The sequence below is a fragment of the Alosa sapidissima genome, chromosome 17 (genome assembly GCF_018492685.1).
Source record: "Alosa sapidissima isolate fAloSap1 chromosome 17, fAloSap1.pri, whole genome shotgun sequence".
NCBI classification, from domain to species: Eukaryota; Metazoa; Chordata; class Actinopteri; order Clupeiformes; family Clupeidae; genus Alosa; species Alosa sapidissima.
Window position 1 is genome coordinate 21,252,243 of NC_055973.1, and position 7,503 is coordinate 21,259,745.

Consider the following 7,503-nt stretch of genomic DNA (forward strand, 5'->3'; position numbering starts at 1 on the left):
TTTAGTTCTCTTTTTGCTGGAGGAGGATGTAATGGGGTGTATTATCGCCTATTCAGTGCAGGCCTTTCGATGGATCGCAAACACACACTAACATGCCACGGTGGAGTGTGGACAACTGAGGATTAGTCTCTGTCTGTTGGTGGCTGTTCAAGACTCTTCTGTATTTGTCCTCCAAAGATGGTAATTTTCACTAATCCCTAAGTTATCACTCACTAACTGCTTTAGGGTGGATGTAATTTAAGGTGGGGTAGTGACATAAATATGACTTTATATAACCTAGGCAAACATAACATAATGCTATGCATCGCTTCTGTTATATAATGGACACATTTCTCTCCCCGCACAGAGGAATGCTTTACAATGAAAAGAAATATCACAAAATGCTAGAAAATGTACGTACCTAATCGGTACAGTATGTACTTATGCACCTGTAAATTATGCTTATCCACCTCTAAGCATGCAGTTCTTAAGCCACTCTAAATTAAACTGATGTTGTTTTACAGTTGTTGAAAGTTTTACATTGTTCAAATTGTTGAATCTGTGCAAGATGTAGTTTATCCATAAAGTCAGCAGGAAGATTTTTGAGGCGTCAAGACAGCATCACTCCTCCTGATGATGCCAGCAAATGGCCTCGACTACAAGCCCTCATAATCTGTGACCCCGAAAAACAGCATTCAACTTACATTAACATTTCTGAGGTTAATCTGGTGCGCTATAGTTTAATGTCACTGACTCAACACACTAATGTGTTTTGACAATAAACATAAAATAAAATTAAAAACACAAAGATTGCAGTGTTTTATACTAGATTTACCGCAGAGCGGTATAAAATATGACCGCTGCCCAGTCCAGCACATTTTTTCAAGAAAAATAAGTCACGCTTGTCAACTTGTGTTCATTTCCTACTTTGTTCCTTTTTTGTGTGTTTGTAATTGAGTGTGTGCAGAGTGGGTGGTTGTTTTTGTGTATATGTGTTTTGTATGTGTTTATTTGTGTGTGAGTGTGTGTGCACGTGTTTGTGTAGGTAGGTGTGTTTGTATTTGTGGGTTTATGTGTGTGTGTGTGTGTGTGTGTGTGTGTGTGTGTGTGTGTGTATGTGTGTTTATGTGTTTGTGTGCGTGTTTGTACGTGTCGTGTGTGTGCATGTATGTGTGTGTTTTTGTGTAGTGTGTGTGTGTGTTTTTGTGTGTGTGTATGTGTGTGTGTGTGTGTGTGTGCGTGCGCATTTGTGTGTGTCTATGTGTGTGTACATAAAAAAAAGCAAATCAGGGAACCATCTACTCTTTGCGACAAGTGCCATGGAATCTTTAACAACCATGGTGAGTCAGGACCTCAATTTAACATTCATGCAAAGGAAAACATCTCCTGCAGTACAGTGTCCCTGTCAATGCAATAGGACATTGGGATTTGTTTGGCGGCTTTCGCCATGATATGACATGTGAGACACATTTCTCAAATTCTCAACACAAGCATGACACTTCTGAGAATGGTCTTTGACTTCCTGCAGGTCACAACAAGTCCACCATCTATCAATGTCTCAGAATATCTTACCACAGAATTACAGCATTTAAACAACCTTCTTTACAGGTTTTAACAATTCTCATTTTTGTCTTGATGGATAAGAAACAAGCATAGAAGAAGTTGTAGCAAAATGAGATCAATCATCTTCTACAGTATACCTTCTTTATATTATGAATGTGACAAGGCCATAACTAGATTAATCATTGACCTGTGTACATTCTGTAATTACACTTATACATAGCCATATTCTATTACTCTTTGTACTCTTCACAAGGAGGCAGACATTTTGTGGACATTTTGCCCAATCCCACTAGATAATTACACTACTCTATCCCACTCATAGTGTTCTATTTACATTTATAAATGTACATACTGTAATTACACTAGATACAGCCATATTCTACTGCTGCTTGTATTATTAATCCTGCACATACTCTTATTTGTACTTATTTGTACTACTCCTATAATGTTACTGTTATATCACACAAAAAAGTAAAAAAAAGTTCTCTTTTGCACAGGTCTCATCATTTATCCTAATGTGGAAGTTGGGCTCTATCTTCATCACATCCGCAGTGTTCCTCACTGCTGCCTGTGTGTTCTGCACCCCCTGTGGCCAACATGAGTATCTAACCGACAAACAAAGATGTTGCCCTATGTGTAAGGCTGGTGAGAGTGGTTTTGGCACATGGATGTTAAGCTGCTGAAAACTGAAAACACTTATATGGAACAGGATTTGTTAAGTTTTTTTTTTTTAACTTTTGTTAATATCTAATGTTGAATTAATATTTTGTGATTCTGTTCTATCCAAAGGATTTTATGCTTTTAGGCATTGTACAAATTTAAGAATGACAATTTGTAAGCCATGTCCCCTTCAAAGTTTTACTGATGGACTTAACGGACGACAGCAATTCAAGTCTTGCACAGTTTGTGACCCAAGTATGTAAACTCCAGACAACTAAATTGTCATTAATTGTTGTTTATTTAGTATTATTTGTCATTATTAATAGAATCATTATTATTAGTAGTAAATAAGTACTGGTTGATATTTTACACTTCCAACCACCATAAATCCATATTTTAAAATGCCTTAGGCAGAAAATACTGTACATAATTTAACAGTGAATTTACAGCCAAATGCACTTAATTCAAACTCACATACCTGCAGATACAAGGTGCAGACTTTTGATGAGTCAGTGGAGAATGTGTAGCCTAGGATAATATGATCTGCACAATAGATAGACTTATATATAAACAATGTTAAGAATATTGTAGTCAAAACGTATAACCCAGATTCAAACTCTTGTACAGGTGACTGTATTATGCTACACATCGCAAGCTGTCATCAGCCTTAACGTGATGCAGAGCTGATGGTGTAAATGAGTGCATATAGTGTAAATAACAATAGAGTGCACAACTGTTCCATCAACACATTTAAATTACATATTTAAAAGTTAATTCAATGAAGTTGTTAATTCACAAGGTAGGGACAATAAGCAATATCACACGAGTAGGAGTGGGGTTGGGAAAGGATATCGCCACAGCTGTAATTTGGCCGTAGGTACAAGACCGAAGGCAATTACAACCGTGGCGATACCCTTTACTAACCTCATGACAGGAGGGTCATATTGCTTTTATGCAACAGTTTCATTACCGACTAATTTACTGTAGTTTTCAGATACAAAATAGTTTTTTCTATTGTTTATTTAGATTTGTGTTCGTTCATCCTCCGCCCACACAATTAGTTCTAATATTTAGGCTTTTCGTTTACCCTTGCCAAGCTACATGACACCACTCAAGACATACATTGCTTGAAAGTGAACTAAAAAAAAAATGATCCAACATGGCGGAGCTAACTCTAACACGGCAGTAGTTCGGTATTAAAAAGTAAGTTCAGCCTTTGTGCCTTTATATTTTGCAATACTTAGCGAGAAACAATCCCTATTAAATCTAATAACCCAGGTTTTGTGACCAAATACATCTGAGCTCATTAACAAGCTATCTGACAGCCACCTACTTTGCGTTTTTCTCACTCCAAGGTGACATTATGAAATCGTTTCTCTCTCACTATGAATGAATGGAATTTTGGTGTTGGTAATTCAATGCAATATGCAGAGTGATTACTAGCAGTAAAACGTCTTGAGTGGTACTGTGCTGGGATAGAATGCCTCTCGTCCAATCAAAAATTAATAAATAGCTCAACCGGCCCTAACTGTTGTATGAGAACCAATTAATTAACTTGAATGATCCTGAATAAATAAAACAGATGATTCATGGATTAAACTAAGATAGTCCATCATTAAGTATTTGTTATTTGCAGGTACTGTATGCCAGTCCATGTGTTATAATGTGTCATTAACCACCTTAGTCCAGACTACTGAAGTTTGGAAACTAACTAAAGTACGACGGTTTTGGGAAACTGTTGTAACTTAGATGTTGGTTAGTTGAACGATGCATTGTACCATGTTAGTAAAAAGCTAACCGTAGTTGTACAGGAAATGCAAAAGTGACTCGCCTGCATGGGTACCCATAACCTCACAAGTCACAACCTATATTATCATTATTAACCTATACTAAAATTATATTTGTTGTTGTTGTTTGTATCTAACAGAGATGGGCTTAAAGATCAAGAGGGCATGCAGCCCAACATCAGACACACTCTGTGAGCCTCTGGAATATCACTGGTGTACTGACCCAATCAATGATGGCTGCCTAAGAGCTAAGGCACACTCTAAATGCCTACCAGGACAGCAAATCGCTAGGAACGGTGTGTGAAAAGATAATTTATTGATCCATAGCACTCTGCTGAAAAGTGTCTGCATAAATAACAATTCACAACTCTTAATACACACAGGAACAGCATCTTCAGATGTGCATTGTGGGATGTTGCACTGCAGCCATGGCCGTTGCCTTTTACAAAAACAGTAGGCCTAATTTTGCTATATGTTAATGTTTATGTCTGTTTATATTTTCACTTTTGGGGATTAGTCAAGTACTTCACGTTTATATTATCAATGTATATTACACATATAATATTGTTTTATCTTTTTGTATTTTTCAGGCCCGTGGAAGACACACAATTAAACCCAAGATTTAGAACAATGCAACTTTTTTCTTGCATTTGGTTTGTAACTTATTTTCATACCATGTTTCTTTTATGCAGCCCTAATACAGAGAGGCGTATCTTCTGGTTCATGGGCCTGGTCATATCTTTTTTTATATCCTTATTTTTTGAACAATTATGGATACTTGGTATGGTATGTTTTGTCATCTCACTTGTATTTGTCAGAGTTTTGTCTTGGTTACATATTCTTCAATTCCAATTCAGATGGGTGATGTTAGGGATGCATTTGCTTATGTTGGATTTGTTAGTACAAATTTATTTTTAGCATCATTGGCTCTATCCTCAGTTAGCTGTAACTTTGTAAAAAAGCATGTGCTATAGTCTTCATGTCAGATTTTGGTCTAAAGGGACTTACAGTATATTTGTTGAAAATAATGTGTAACATTTGATGAAAATAATAGTTCCACAAAAAGTAAAAAAAGTGCCATTAAGAAAGCCCGGAAAACTATAGCGACTTTCCAATCCTCCACCAATTTACTGCTGCACCATGCTATGCCGCCTCAAAAATTTGAGACTTGACGTGAGATTCGAGCGATCACTCACGTTCAAATTGATAAATGCCATGCTTTAGGTGGAAATGTTTGTATGCCTGTCCTACGCCTGTTTTATGTTTTATGTACATTCATTTAAAAAATGAGGGCCAATGAGTGTATCACAGACATCAAAGACAGGAAGTCCTAAAGTTTTCTACAGTTAAATGACAGCAAAGGCAGAAGTAATTTGGCTTGGCCCTCCCACTGTAGTGTAAAGCTTGAAGGACAGCCTTGGCTCCCCCACCTCCTATTCACACAACCAGCATATCGTCGTAAAATGAAACATTTCTCTGCATCACACTCTTTGTTGGGAACAGCAAGCTAGGATCATATTATGGATCCCAATAGAAAAAGACAGCTACTCTTAACTTCAATCTCTGAATTAACACAATGTAGCCTCATGTCACCTCTCGGGCTCCGTAGAATTTAAGCAGTTATATGACTAATAAATATTTTATTTATTAGACTTTCCACGTTTCATTTTTTCAGCCCTCATTTTTCTATAATATTAAAGAAGAAATCTGACGAGTTTTCACATAGATCTCTGTTTCTCGAGGTCACGAGTACTGTCGGTATGTGAAGCACTTTGGTCTTAAACGTGCTATATAAATTAAAAACTTACTTACTTATACTCCTTTGTATTTGTGACCAGAAGTAACCTGTGCTTGCATATGTGCAGATGTCATGTAGCCATGAGCGTAGGTTTAGATGGGGACCATGGTGACTAGAAATGGGCTTACCGAACATGGGTCCCAACTGGGTGACATTCTCAAAGGAAAATTTAAATTGCATTGTCCGATGATCTATAAAGCATAAAACATGTTATGCCAACACTGAAAAAAGGCCAAAGTCTGGGCTGACCCATTTATCATGATATTATTTGCATGCTATTATTTTATCCAACAGAACCATGTAAGATCAACGTGAAGCGTGTACTGAACCCGGAAAGCAAATGAACACATGGAATGCCTGAGTGTCACCATTTCATTGAGTACCCATGAGCCTTTGCAAGAACACTACATAGAGATAATCACACAGCTATCAATGCTGCCAAAGGTTTTCACATGGGTTTTCTTAAAGAGAGTAAGGCTTAGAAATCAGTAGAATTTGAAGTTGTATGTTATTTTATGCTTAAGATGGACCATACTTTGTCCCCACCATGAGCGTGTTAAGTATTGAGTATGCACAAAGTATCAGTGGTTCAGAATTATATGTTTCTTTTCACAATGAATGTTTCTGAATACTGTGAGTGACAACATATTCAGAAATGTTCATGTCAAGACTTCATCTTGACATCTTTAATCTTAAAGTTATCTTAAGATTTGTAATATGTTAAAATACCAAGTAAATCCACCTGGCCAGATTACTGTAGGCCCTAAATGGGAGAAACCTGGGTTACTCATGTGGGCCCTACATGATATCCATGAAAGTGCCCATCATCAGACCACATATAGGCAGATTAATGTAGGCCCCAGATGGGTTAAACCTGAGTTACTCATGTGGTCTCTACTAGCCTGGCTTTCACCAGACCAAACTCAATCTTTTAAGATTGAGCATTGCTCTGGGGAGTCCGTTATGTATTTTCTACTGCACAAGAGGTGTGATCAACGGGCATAGTTCAAATGACTCTTTTTTTTCTTTTTCGCATGCCCAAATTTCTGTCAATGATTCCCGGGACACTGAAAGACCGGGGTACACGAAACTTGGTGGGCATGTAACCCCACATGGATAGCATGGAACCATCGTTTTTCGTTTTGATCTGTAGCCTCCCCGCTGGACTGGACCCCCCGAAAGGAGGGTAGGGCAGACACAGTTTTCTGTGAATATCTCGAAAACCGTAGGGTTTAGGAGGACCATTTTTTTTGTATGTTGATCTCAAGGGGCCATGTCAACCCATTCCATAAACACTCATTTCATGTATAGCGCCACCTAGTTAAACACAAAAAAGTAAAAATGAGGTGTTGTAATTGAAGGTATCTGTGACCTAACATAGTCAAAACTGCACGAAACTGGAAGTGTAGGATCATTATGACACCCTCTGTATGCACGCCAAGTTTTGTGGAATTCCGTTCATGGGGGGCCACACAATAAATTAATTTATGTTACTATACACCAACTGGCCTGTAGGTGGCCGGAGACAGTTTTCTGTGAATATCTCGAGAACCGTAGGGCCTAGGAGGTCCACCTTTTTTATGTATGTTTGTCTTAAGGGGGCATGTCAACCCATCCCATTACCACTTATTTCATGTATAGTGCCACCTAGTTAAAAATTCAAAAGCAAAAAATTAGGTGTTTTCATCACAATATCTCTGGCTGACAAGGTCAAAA

General features: G+C 37.7%; 1 long non-coding RNA gene across 2 annotated transcripts; it reads left to right on the forward strand.

Moving 5' to 3' along the window:
- LOC121688296 lies at positions 1 to 5,806 on the forward strand. Of its 2 annotated transcripts, none has more exons than XR_006024548.1 (6): positions 1 to 180; positions 2,040 to 2,187; positions 2,332 to 2,457; positions 4,130 to 4,285; positions 4,373 to 4,442; positions 4,580 to 5,806. It is a non-coding gene; the product is annotated as an uncharacterized LOC121688296 (long non-coding RNA). The 2 variants fall into 2 exon arrangements; XR_006024549.1 differs by having other exon boundaries at positions 2,040 to 2,178.
- The last annotated feature ends 1,697 nt before the right edge of the window (positions 5,807 to 7,503 follow it).